At 35.4% G+C, this 14,860-nt stretch overlaps 1 long non-coding RNA gene across 1 annotated transcript; it reads right to left on the bottom strand.

The window, feature by feature from the left end:
• Positions 1–468: 468 nt before the first annotated feature.
• LOC129279697 (uncharacterized) lies at positions 469–5,018 on the bottom strand. The gene is made up of 3 exons (XR_008586360.2): positions 4,913–5,018; positions 3,998–4,064; positions 469–3,499 (listed from the first exon to the last, which is right to left on the bottom strand). It is a non-coding gene; the product is annotated as an uncharacterized LOC129279697 (long non-coding RNA).
• Positions 5,019–14,860: the final 9,842 nt, after the last annotated feature.

Genomic DNA, 14,860 nt, shown 5'->3' with positions numbered 1-14,860 from the left:
GCATTGGTTGTTGTGTATCTTTGCACACACACACACACACACACACACAAAATAGAAGCACATCATCAGCTAGCTGCACTTGATCAACCGGCCTTGAAGTGGCAGAAAGCAGAAATTCATTATTTAATCAAGTTAATCTCAGATAGACAGGATAAGATATGTTACTGAGAAACTAATCTTTTTTACAGCAACCAATTCCACATCACTAAAGCACCACTGGATCCATCTATAAGAACAAGGTAATCACTGATTGCCAATTCACTTTGAATCACACCATGATCATGATACAATCAGGTAATTAATCATGAATAACATTATCAGACATTCCAATCCTTTATACTTAAACATCATCACCTAATTTAAAATATCAAAACATTATATTCGATTTTGACACACATAAAACATACCATCACTATGATCACTCTTACCAATGGGAATAATATCTGGAATAATTCAAAGCACAATCGATTCAATTTGATGACAACAATTTAATATATTATTTTGTCACATTTTCCACACATGAATAACCACACTTTACATTATTCAACTATGATTACATAGATTATGACTGTTAAAACTAATTTTTCTGCAAGTCGAGTGACATGCATGTAAAAATTAATTTCTTAAAATTCAAATACATCATGCGATCATGGAATTAATTTTTTTGGTTTTGGTCAATAATTTTTAGCAGCAATGCATCACCTCGAAAGAGGAGCTTGGAAAATTGTTCCCAAGGCATCAACAGAGCTCGTGTGACAAAAGAGGAAGAATATGAAAATAAAATGGAAATTGCCAATGCTGAACATGCTATCAAGATGGACATTTTTTCTTTCCAGAAATGTATTGAAGCAGCAAAAAACAGAGAAGCCCTTGGCTTCCCTAATTCCAATGATTAATTAATAAAATATCAATTATGGTCTATCCATGCATGTACACATATTCTGTTAATAATTGAATTTAATAAAAATTATAATCCAATAATATAAACTCCTCAAAAAAGTTTGGAAATCTGACTTTGATCGATAATCCCTCCTCGGACTATACCAATGTGTAATTAATATCAATGAATAGACCATTTGATTTTCTTTAAAATCATACCCTACATGATATGATTATGGTACACATGGAGGTGCAGTGCCTTGAAATGTGGGATAAGGTCAAAATTCAAAAGTTGCAAAATGACACAATATTGAAAGTCACTGTTCTTTTTTTATTTATGAGTGGGTTTCTCATCGGTTTCTTTTGATTGTTTTCATGCACCTTAACATCAACATTAACATGGAATCAAACACACCTCTGCACAAGCAAACACATAACAAACAAACAAACATAGGTATTTCAAACCACGACTCAAACCATGTTATCTCACAGTACCATCACGACAGAAGCAGGGGCTAGTTGTGACTGGATTTTTATCTGTATTGACACAGAAAAAAGAATCATGTTCTGTATTGACCCTTCATGACTATTTCTGCTCGTTTTGCAGCTTTCAATTCAGACCTCATCCAACACTTTTGAATCCTGCTCTTTTTACGATGGCATAATCATAACAAGCATGGTATCATTTTAAAGAGAATTAAATGGTCTTTTAAATGATGTAAAATTGGGAGTTGGGAGAAATTAATGGCCAAACACAGATTTCCAAACTTTTTTTTGAGGGATTTATATTTTTCAGTGCGTCCAAGAAAAAACTCATTTGGCCGGGGGGGGATCTGAATTTCAAAAAGAAAATCACATGTCTCAAAAGTTCAATATCTGCTCTTTTATTTGATACCTTAATCACAAAAAATAGTCAAGAAGTTTCATTAAATAAACGTGTTTTCACCGGTTTCCCATAGAAGCTATCACATGGTTAAAAAAGACTTAATGCATGGCTGATCGTCAACAAAACGGAGTGTCGAGTGAGTTTAAACGCTAGCCTGTAAACCCTCTTCATTTTATGAAATTATTGAAATTCAAGCCTTATTTCAAATAACCAGAACTTTGTTATTTCTTGACCAGTTGCTGTAATTGAAGTATCAAATTACAGAACAGATATTGAACTTTTTAAAAACGTGCCTTTCTTTTTAAAACCCAGATAGAGCCCGCCAAATGACTTTTTGGTATCCCCTTTTCAAATTGTTTTGCTCACTCATGCGTGAATGAGAAATAATCTAAGTAATTTTAGATGAAAGAGGAGATTTACAATGGTAGATCATTTGTCTATTGTATTTGTGATTAAGTTATTATAAATCATCGATAAATCTCGGTTTCGTTTTTTCTGGGACACACTGCATAAACAATACTGCAGGTTATATTAAATACTTATAGCTAAAGAAATTACAGAAGTCCTTGATTTGCTGATGTGGTTGGGAAATTATAGAGAATTCATTTGAATACTGATATCATAAAAACTTTATATAGATATCTATTCATAAATTAGGAATTATGTTGTAATGGATGAAATTGTACTAGAAAGACTGAGAAAAACAATTATAGTATACAGTACCTGACTCATTATCAATATTCATGAAAGCTATAGGGCAATACATTTTAAATGTCCAGCTCAGATGTCAAATATGGGTAATAATATATTATAGTTATGATGAGCCTTAGGGTGAAACAGTCTGTACGACTAGCTTAGTTAAGCAATCCAACCAATAAATTATTTATACTCAGCTCCTACACAGTCGAGCACTATTAGATATTGCAGTATATCACTATATACTTACCTACCTATGTTATTAATATACACATATTCTTCACTCTGTATGATGATTAAGTATTTATTGAATATTGATATATGACTTCGGCATTATCAATTGAAAAATGAAGAGCATGACAGTAAGAAAGTGAGTATTCATTTTTAAAGTAAACCTAATAGGAGAAGGATCTGGTCTTTGTCTGAATGATTTTCACACTAAACTTAAAGAAATACAATGGAATTATAAGATTTTGTATATATTAAACACAAGTATCGAAAGACTCACTTAGATTCTCAGTCTGTAGCGTCTAATGTCTAGATAATAAATTTGTAAGGAAAATGCTCAAGAGCATATTTAAAGGACAAATAAAAACTGTACAGTACATTACAAGGAGAGGGTGCGAAATGAAACAATCTAAATTTCAATGCTTAAAAAAAGTCAATGACCGCTATTATATTTAGTGACATTGGAATGATGATAGGAGTACAAGTCACATTATCGACCCTTTCCCAAAAGTTCAGACTGGCATAACAGAGTATACATTTATATTAAAAATGCAATCTGCACAGTGACAGAATACCTGTTCTTCCGGTTAAGGAAGTACAGGGCTTGTTCCCCAACAGGACTCCTAATGTAGACGTGAGTCCCATCGATGGCACATATGACAACAGGTAGAGGTTCACTACGTTCTGTATTCCTCCTCAGATCACCCTCAAGCATGTTGATGAGATGGAGTGCAGTGATACCGCATTCGAAAGGCTTCATCCATGTACAACTCAAAAGGAATCCAGTCAGGGTCTGGGCCAATTGGCTATCTGTGTATACATGAAAAAGAATGAGAGTAGATAAACATGAAAAAAAAAAAACAGTAATTCAAGATTCCCTGAACAATAAGTAAGGTTTGCAAACATTCAGCCCCCCCCCCCTAGTCTTCTTAGGTACCGTATGGAAATAGCCCAGTCTATTTAGGATTAAGTTTGTTTTTTCTTTTCCTAATTTTTTTACATTAATATACACTGTATTTTCTGTATGCATTGCATACATCAAGTCACATGTTTCAAATAATCTGCTGCTTTAATTGCCGTACTCCTTTCATTCATTTTGACTCCATCCATTTTTTATATCTTAGATGAAAATTGTCACTGCTTGTGCAAGTAGGAATGAAAATTTGCCATGTTGGTTTCATCACTAGTGCTTCAACCAACATCACCTCCATATTTAGAAACAAGTCATAATTTGTCAGTTATAAAAAAGGGTAATATTTTGCAATAAGCACTGCATCAGTTTATTGTTCAATCGAAACAAAAGCTTACCTCTCTGAGCCTGTTGACATGATCAAGATGCATTAAATGAGCATGGTGATTTTCTGCCATTTTTGTTCTGCATAGAAAATGAAATTGACATAGGGTTAAGTTTCAATGGCAAAGAAAATAGTCATGAGAAAGATGAGCATGAGACTAGAATGAGATTCAGACATTGAGATTACAGTTTGACAAAATTCTCTCAAATCTGTATTCAGAAAATTGTCCCATCTTTGCTAAATCAGAAATACATGACTACTCTCCCAAATTTATTTTCTTTGAAACGATTCATCATCTCAAATGAAATCTTTAATAAAATTGCTGAAAAGACTAGCCTGGAGAGTAGAAATCAGTCTAGGCCTACGTAGTCATAGCCGGCCCGTAGGCATACTCATGACCATCGTGACCATGGATAGTACTAACTGAAATTCTGTCAGTTCTGAATCTGATTATCATTCTGACAAATCTGACAGTGAGACTTGAGTGCACCGTAGTATAGAGTACGGTATTACTAGTAGTAGTAGTAGTACTTTTAGGCCTAGTACATCTCGACTGATTTTTACTCTCCAGGAGCCTTCATGCGTGCAGGCTAGAGTAGGATAGACCATGTAGATCTAAGAAAACCCAGCGACAGGGTCAGGAGGAATCAGAAATTTCGGAAGAACCGAGTGAAAAGGGGGAAAAGTCAAGGGTCTAATCGTCTAACATCAACGAGAACGTCCAGCCGTGTCACAGAGCTCGCGAAGGACAAACACAGAAATGTACTTATGGGGCTACACAAAACCATTTCCGCGAGAAATCTTTTCACTAACTCGACTCTCATTACCGTATGCATTTATGACTTAAATTCGGACATTACTTCACAAATCAATGCATAAAAAGTTACAAAAAATATTGCTCATCAAAAAAATATGTCAAATTACTCACAATTTTCACGGAGCTCGGTCCAGCATGTATTTTCTCCACCACTTTCACGTCCAGTCTTCCACTCTAAATTTTGCTGCAAAATCATCGCCCAGCGGTTGTTGTCTGCACAAAAATGTACCCAAATACTGCGCTGTGATTGGCCAATTCGCCTAAAATCCACGGATTCTGTGGAGTCCACTGTTTCAGACCACCCCAAACAGTTGACTCGAAATCGTGACGTAATAGGCTTGGTCGAATCCGTGGATTCGGTCGAATCCGCCTTTGTGAATCACAAAAGCGAATCCGGGGACTGTGGATCTTGCAAAATCCATGGATTAATCCGTGGATTTTGCAGAATCCACCTTTGTGAATTCGGGCCACAGTGGCGTAAGCTACGGGGGGGGGGGCATGGGGGGCACGTGCCCCCCCCCCCCCCCCCCATCGGCTGACCAAAAATAAAAACGGGGAAAAGGGGAAAAGGAGAAAAGAGGGAGAAAGGAAGAGAAGCGTATATAGTGGGAAAGAAGAAAATATTATTCATTATAATGTTATATTATAATTATGTTATGTTACATTACATAAGAAACATTTTTATCATAACTTCATGAAACATAATTTGCCCAGGGCCTACGTATTCATTGTTCCTGGTGCTTGCATTGTCTGTTAACGAGATATATAATCCTGTTGTATTGAAACATCCCGTTTTCAAGTCAATATAAACCAAATATATTTCCTAGCACTTGAGTTATCATTGTTTTATGTAGTGACATATGCTTCTTTTTCATGACTCAAAAAGTGATATATATATGAAACATATTTCCTGTCCGTGATTACGTTCGCATTAGTGGATTGGTGAGATTTGTCTGCTCTTCATGAATTCCTAAAATCAGTCCTTAAAATGTCCCTTCTTCTGATCTGAATATCAAAAATTTTCAGCTTGCGCTTCGCGCTCGCATCATTTGGATATTGAAATACATACGTATGGTCTTAGTTAATTCCTACAAATAAACCTTAGAATGCCCCACTTCAGGTCTGAATTATCTAAATTTTCAGCTCGCGCTTCGCGCTCGCAATATTTAATTAGTGAGATGCGTATGATAATCGTGATTGCAATGACTACAAAAAGTGTTTCATGTGTTCAGATGTAATTCTTATAAACCAGCAAGCGCTTGGCACTCGCATTAGATGACTATGGTGAGATATGCATACTCTTAATGGATTCCTAAAATATATTCCTCAAAATCTCGCTGTTTGGGTTCAAAATATACGAAAACTTCTGCTCGCGCTTCGCGCTCGTATTGTTTAGCGAGACAGGTACCTATTATGATTACACAAATCTGATTATAATGTCTCTTTTTAGGTGTGAATATAAAAAAAAATTCAGCTCGCGCTTCGCGCACGCATTATTTGATCAGTGAGATGCATATCCGTTTAATGACATTGTGCAGAAAATGTCTCTATTAGGTCAGTATTACTGGCAACTGAGTGCGCTCACTCAGTGATTCAAACATTTTGCTGGTGCCCCCTCCCCAATGCAGTGACCCACGGTACGCCACTGTGGACATATCAATGACAATTCCTTGCATATCTAAAAACATGATTGCAAAAAAAAGCCAACATATTTCAGCCATCCCCCCCCCCCACCCTTAAACACGGATTTACGCCAGTGAACAGTAGAACACTTTCTTTTTGCCACATGTCGCCATTCCAATTCAATTCGCTTTGAGTTAATCTCCTTACTCCATGTACTCAAGGAATCTCTGAAAGACTAACCCAGATGTGATCTCTTCCTATAACTCAGCAATCCCTACTCTGTTCAATTGTGTTGTGTTTGTTTCTCCTGTATATGATCCACCGGTTTCTATCAAAGACTTCCTGCTCCTTAAGACCCTTTTTTATCTATAAACTTCATATGAGTCGATTGAAATTTATTGATACATGCTCAGAATATGCATATAGCCACGATTAAACTACATGAACCTTGTCTTTACAATGATAATCGACTTGTCCTGTCTTAACCCCTGGATGATTATTAACATTGGATGCTATTGCCTTCATAGGGCTGATCTCGGAAAGCAACGGGAGGGAGAAATCAGGAAGAAGAAAAATATGTGGAGCCTCTGTCGTACTTTGTCTACAATCAGCTGATCGGAGTTTTCATCCTTAAGCTCCGTGATTCCATGGAAACGCAAGCAGTTTCTGCGACTGTATTGTTTTTGTTCATCGTCGTTTCGTTTCAGATGATCAACCTTTCTCTGAAGTTTGTTGACGGTTTCCTTTAGTGCAATAATATCTTGCTCCTGTTGGTGAAGATCAAGTTCAATAGCCTTTTAGACATCCTGTGTCACTTGCTCCCTAATTTCTGCAATAATAGTTGTCATAAGTCGATCATGCGTATCGGTACTTTTCAGAGCAGTGTCTATTTGCTCGCAGATGATCTGTAGAAGGCAAGGTCGGGTGAATCGGGGTCCGATGATTGCCGAGAAGGACTATTGTCACCAAGGCGGGAATCTCTTTGTTGGTCTCTGGATGCCTGACCAGCAGAGCTGACAGATCGTGCATCCCCATCGCTGGTCGCCGCCGCTCCCGATGTTGAAGGCAACGAAGTTGAGGATTGCCCGGAAAGAGTTTCCTCACCAGAACCTCGAGATTTATCGAATCTATATTGTCATGATATACTACCCTACCATGTGAACATAAACTTTGGTATAAAAGAAATCTACTTGTCTTCATATGTTTTGATCTGTTTAACTCTTTAAGAGCCATTGGCAGCTATAGTTGCCCATAGCCGTCTAGTGTCATTGGCAGCTATAGTTGCCCATAGCCGTCTAGTGCCATTGGCAGCTATAGTTGCCCATAGCCGTCTAGTGCCATTGGCAGCTATAGTTGCCCAAGTAACTTTTTTTGTTTAACCAATTCTACAGCCAGAAAATCAACACCATATTCTGTGTTTTTTATGTTGTTATATTGGCAAGGAATTCACAATTGATTTTGTCATAATTATAAAAAATAGTGGTTTACATAGACATTTTTTGAGTAAAATTGTATTTTTGCATCAGTATTATGAAGAGTTGATTTCGGATATTGCCGCGATCTTATCAAGATTTCCACTATAGACACGTGTGATATAAAGGTTGTGTGTAGCAATACACGTACTTCAGAATCATCATCATCATCATTATGATTATTATTCAAAAATAATTGTTGTAATAATATCAATTTCATTCCTTCTGCAGCCAAACTCTCTCTTCATAAACTTAAGATCAGGTAAATAACGGTTCATATTCGTTTGTGTTTTTTATAGCCCATACCATTATAAAAAAAAAGAATGATTGACATTGTTATGCTTATCAATTTCATATTCAAACTTCTCACAAGAAATATGAATCGTTCAATATTCTCCTCGAATAAAATAGGAAGAAGCAAAAAAAAAATGTGATAATTAAAACGGCCGATAATACCGCTTTTTTTTCAAGGTGGATGTTTTTCCTTTGCTAAATCAGACCATTGGTCAGAGAAAATGTAAACGGAGTATATACAGTAATATCAGATGTTTTGAGGAAAAGGAAGAAAGGGATACATCAACAAAACCGATCAGACCGACCTGTTATTTGCTGCATCATTGACGTCACTATCAAGGGGATTTTTAAACGACTTTAGAGAGTAGAAATGAAAATGATAACGACGATAATGGGTTGAATATTACATTTCTTTATACCACGCTTATTATTGTACATTATGTTATCTGAACAAATTATTTTTTACCACGGATAGTGCTACGAGCTGGGGAGGCCCTGGGCGGATGCAGGATTTTTCTGTAGGGGGGCAAAATGTTTCTCTTTACCTGGGTCACCCATAAAAAAGCAAAATGTAAAAAGAAATAAATACCGGAACCTTTGAAAGTATTCAAAAGTCAAATCAAAAGACGCGTGTGAGCCCAGATTTTTATGAACATCCTGTGCTAAATAACTCTCCTAGATAATGGAGGGAACGCAGATTAGATATTCCTCATGAAAGAGAGTCTGGGCATCTATTGTTCATGACTTGGTGGCATGAACAAAAGAATGTAGTCGCGTAGAATGTTAACAGGTGGATACTTTGGTCAGACCAGTAATACAGAAAAAATAGGCCTATTTTCTTTTTGAAAATTTGTATCGATTTTTTTGTTTGTAACTGATCTGCATTTCCTATTCTTTGATTGACGAAAAATAAACATTTTTTTCTTCTTACTTCTGTGCACTTTGCCATGAACACTCATATTATTTTGTGGGATTTTATACCCCAAACTTGTAAATATTGAATCTGTCCGACCCCTCTTTATCTATATTTTAATATATCATCTTTAGTTCTTTTACATTTTGTCTCCTTCTGACTGGCAATAACTTTGTTACACTACGAATACAAAAATATAGAGTCTTCTTTTGAAAACTACACGAATAAAAGGGTACGGTTGGCCGCACTTTGAAGATACATGGCTCTTATATATTATTGTGTGTGTTTGCGTGGGGATCGCAGCTGTGCTGTGATTGGTCACTTGATCGACGACAATGCCTTTTTTGGAACAGCGCGTTTTCAATTGCGTGTGTATATATACTCTCTCGTACTTCAGAGCAAAATATTATTTTATTCAAGAGAGCATTATTTTTCGTTATTTCTGTTTGCTCAATTTCATCAATAGATACGTCATTTCAAAGGGTAAACATTGAATTTCATTTTATCCTCTTAATTTGTTAGTATCTCTACAATACCTCAGGATATTTACTTTTTGAAATGTTCATGAAATCATAATTTTCTAGGTTTTACTTATTGAAAAAAAAAGATGTAAAATATTACACCTTTTCTCCATTTTTTTCAAACGCTAATATGAAAGATAATAACACGACCATAAAGCCCATGATGGGTGATTCCATACGTGTCGTACGGGACATTTGGAGAACATTTGACAGTTTTTTTTTAAGAAAAACAAAAAATATTCCAGTAACTAAAGGTGATCATAAAGTACTACCAGAGTGTTAGAAAAACCAAGACTTAACATGACTTGAATTCACATCCTGTATAATACAGATTTGAAATAGTAATGTGTCGTACGGACGCAGAAAAAGTGGCTTTTTTAGAAACCTCAAGTTCTTACTCTAAAGTCTGTGAGTTGGACAGATAATTTTCATAGAAATCAAACTCAAATTGATATTCAATTACCCAAGAACAAACACATCTATGAAAGAAAGCGAAATAAACATTCATGAGTAAATAAAGCAAATTACAATTTTCGAGAACATTGTGGCGTACGGGACACTCAAAATGTGGCGTACGGGACATCTCTAAATTGAAGCCAAACTTTCTTACTTTATGTCTCTTGGACTCCTTCAGTCACTTTATTTGGCTGATGATAATGATAGTCCTATCAAACTAAAGACATACATTATGTTAGAAACCGCAATATATCATAAACAAAATAATGTGTCGTACGGGACACTTGTGTGTCGTACAGCACACTTCTGTGTCGTACGGGACACTTGTGTGTTGTACAGGCACTTGCGTGTTGTATACTGGGCAGTCTGAATAAAACAATGAACTTTTATCAATCAGAAGGAGAGCATTACCCCTAAATTCTTCATTTTTAATGAAAAGTCTTTTAATAAGGAGTCATTCAGGACAATATAAAGTAACCTCAATATATACAATCGGGAGCAATATGTAATCATTTTTTTCATGATGTGAAATCCGGAAATGTACAAGGGTTCACAGCATTTTTACGAGCTGAAAAACTTGAGGTTTTGCGTGAAGTTAAATTTTAGTGAATTAATTGATGATTTCCAATACATTATTTAAACAATGAATTAATGAAACTGTTTGTGTAAATTATGGGGCTAAAATGTTATAATTTTTCAAATAAAATGTATATATACATGATATATGTCACAACTGTCACTTGTAATTCCACAAATTATTTTTTTTTCTAAAGAAATGCGGTTCTACTTTTTCAAACCTTTCTGCATTTCATGAAACCACATGGTTTGTCTTATTTTCCAGATTTTTTTACAACTTGAAAAAAGTAAGAAGTTTCAATACTGTACATAAAAATATTAGTGATCATCAAGGGAAGTCCAAATAGTTGATTGATATTTATTTTTTTTACATCTTATAATAATTCCACATTAGCAGGCAAGAGGAAGTCATCTTCCAGGCTACGGTAAATCAATTATAAAGGTTGCTCAGTGACAAAGAAATTAATCTGCTCTGCTGCTCTGACCAGTGAAAATCACCAGTTTAGCTGAAGGGATTCACAAAAGAATACAGCTACATGAAATCAATCAAAATGGTTAGAATCACCTATTTAATGTTCTATGGAGATAAAACAAGTATTTTTTTTTTCAGTTCACTTTTTGTCAAATCAATTACTTGAATTAAAATAGGCCTATTATTTATAGTTTCTGAATCCAAATCCTGCAATTAAATGCATTGTATAATTGTGTGTCGTACGGGACAACTTTTAATAGGACAGTTATTGAAAAATGAAGGGCAGTGATTAGATCCTTATGGGATAAATCGATCACCCATGGGTCAAAGAAAGAGAAACTTATATTGTGAAACTGCATCATCAAAAATAAAATTGTAGGATAAACTTTTGCATGTTTATGTGTCGTACGGGACATTGCCAAAAATAGGTTCGGAAAAATCAGGGCTGCCCCTATTATGGATCATGACAATTTTGTAAATATTATTTGGAACCATCAATGATACATTATTCCATTGACCTGCAATAATTTTCAATCTTCTTGTGCTTTGCCAATAATTGCTTCAGGCAGTGTTTGTACTTGACTATTTATTTAGCAAAATTATTGAAAATTGAAAATTCCATTGTTACCCCCAAAAAAAACTATATATGATTTCACTTTTGGTTAAAACTCATAATTTACATAAAATTTAGGTACCATAGAAAAATATTACACTACTTATGACTTATTGAAAGCATGTTGAAATTTATGATGTTTTTGAAGTTCTAGTGTGGAATCGCCCCCATGAACCATGCATCATTTCATGTGTAGAAGGTTTCATTATACAACGTACGGGTAAAGAGTTATGATCGTTTAAAAATCAGTCGCTGCTCACGTTTCGGTAAATTTAGGGTTCCCTCGAATATCCCTGGCAGTAGAGGGGTATTGGGCCTGGCAGAGTAAGAGTTAATATGTTTTTTTAATGCCATTTTGAATCCAGCCCCGTTCGCAAACAAACTGAGATCGATCCAACCCGTTTTAAATTAAAATATGATTTTATTTTTTTTTTGTCATTTTTATCCACATTATACTGGAAATTTCAACTATTATTTTAGAATCATTAGAGCGACTAAAATCTATACAATGAGATTAAAAAAAAAACATTTATTAATGGAAAATGGATCTAACCCCTTTTGCAAATGGAGAGTTTGTTTTCAAAAGGGGTTAGATCAACTTTGAGCCATTCCAAGAAAATATTTTTGTCTCGCCTGCATAGAAGAGCGAAACAATAAGCGCCGCACAGTGGGCCAGAATGAGTTGAAAGTGCGCCAAAATTATATTCCGTGTTAGATTTTTACTTTAACATGTTGCCTTGAGTAATTTTGGGCGTAGAATCGACTGAATATAATCTAAAGCCGATATGACGTCACCTTGATACCAAATTTTGATTGGCTGCTTAAAACCTATTTGTGAAAAGACAGATTACGCTAAACAATGTGTGGTATATAAATTTTGTGTTATGTGCTATTTTAAGATTGACCAGAGTGAATGTTGGTTTATGCTTCTCACATGCCTAAAAGGTGTGTATGATATGCCGAAAATAATTTTATGGCATCAAAATGATCATTAATTAGATTTATAAAAAAAACCTTTAAAATCTGAAAAATATCAACCGCGCTTTATCAAGCTGTGTTGACTTTTGTAAAACGCAGAGTATTTAACACCACGAATGTATCACTATGAGGAGGATCTTTGGCTGAAATTATTCTACAATAGTTTAACTCTAGAAGAGTTGTGGGTATAGCACTTATTTGCGTTAGCAACCTTTATTTTGTTTATTATGCCCGGAATTTTGTCATTTTCATGGAATGGAAGGGGAATCGTCCTCGCCATGCAAAAGCGAACGGCAGTGTACACCCATACGGTGCGCTACGATGACTGCGCGGTATAAAAATGACCGTTTTTGAACAGGTTTTTGGGGTGTTGTGTCAAGTAAAATCGGCTCTAACATGACAACGGGCAAAAACGGGCAGCTAAATTTGGTATCGACTTAAAGCTTAGACATCGGGAAAAATGATGCTTATAGAATTTAGACGGAAATCCACGGAAATTTAAACGTTTCTAATGTAAATGCAAAAAACATGGATTTTCAGCCTATTTCGAGGAATAATCATCCTATAAACCGCCTGAAAGGTGTCTTTTATATACTTTGAACCCTTTCCTACGAAAAAAGACTATTTCAGGATTATGTTGGAGCCATTTCAGATTCCTACATGAAAGACCTCCTGTGAAATGGCCTGTTTTTTCAACTAGGTTATCATATACGCGAAATTTCGCAAAATGTCACATTTTACGATTTGAGGTAGGAAATTAACAACCTTTATGCAAATTCCGGAATGAAATATTTTGCTGAAGTATTCTTCAAAGTGTTGTCTTTCAGCTGGGCATAAAAAAAATCAAAAATCTATTGCCCAAAATGACTTTTGGCGCACTTTTGTTTCGCCCCGGCCCACTGTGCGCCGCTCCGATGGCGGCGGCGTCAACAATGAATTCTAACCTAAGCTTAAGTTTTTGAAATGACATCATAGCTTAGAAAGTATACGAACCATGTTCATGAAAGATGAAAATAAGAATAATCAAGTATTACTACATATCTTACCTGAGTACATTTAGGGTCAATGAACTAAGACCATGTTGGGGAATCAACATCAAAATCTTAACCTAAGATTAAGTTTTGGAAATATCATCATAACTTAAAAGGTGTATAGTCCTAGCTCATGAAACTTGGGCATAAAGATAGTGATCGTATTACTTATTATCCTGCTTGAGTTTCAGGTCACATGGCCATTGTCAAATGTCATTTAGAGTCAATGAACATTGGCTAGGTTAGGGGTATTTGTTGAATCTCCATCGTAACTTTGGAAGTTTATAGAGCTAATTCATAAAACGTAGATACTATAGTAATCAAGTATCACTGAGCATCCTGTGCGAGTTTTAAGGCACATGACCAAGGTCAAATGTAATTTAGGGTCAATGAACTTTGGCCATGTTGTTGATTAACTTATAGAGCTAGTTCATAAAACTTGGATATCAGAGTAATCAAGTCTCACTGATCCCGTGCCAGATTCCAGGTCACATGAGCAATATCAAAGGTAAATAAACTTTGGCCATGTTGAGGGTAATTGTTGAATTGGCATAATAACTTTGAAAGTTTATAGATATAGTTAATGAAATGTGAACAGAGGGGTAATCAAGTATCATTGCTAATCTTGCACAAGTTTTAGGTCACCTGATGACTTGAGGTCAAACGTCATTTAGGGTCAATGAACGTAGTATTATATGAATGATAATTATTTCATCAAAGACAGCACTGCTGCTATTTCGAATCACGTAATGCAAGAGAAGACTGTCACTGGCGATCTACTTGTTTTTTTATTCTCCAATATTGCAACTTATTCTTAGGCGAAACTCAGTCATGATACCCTACAATGTGAATGTAAAATTTCCTGTCTTCCTTTTTTTGGGGTGGAGGGATATTTTTTTCTTCAAAAATTACCTTTGTGGATCTAGCCCCTTTTGCAAACAAACTAAAATAGATCTAACCCCTTTTGAAAAAAATGTTGCACCAATCGGTCAGACCAAATGTCATTGGCAAGGTTAATAAAAAATGCAAGGTGTTAATAATAAGAACGTGTACAACTGATGGTAAAAATGAGCCATCTAACCGTTTTGTATTTATGTTGCTTTATACGGA

Source organism: Lytechinus pictus, chromosome 16 (assembly GCF_037042905.1).
Source record: "Lytechinus pictus isolate F3 Inbred chromosome 16, Lp3.0, whole genome shotgun sequence".
NCBI lineage: Eukaryota > Metazoa > Echinodermata > Echinoidea > Temnopleuroida > Toxopneustidae > Lytechinus > Lytechinus pictus.
This window is presented reverse-complemented; position numbering and strand designations above follow the sequence as displayed.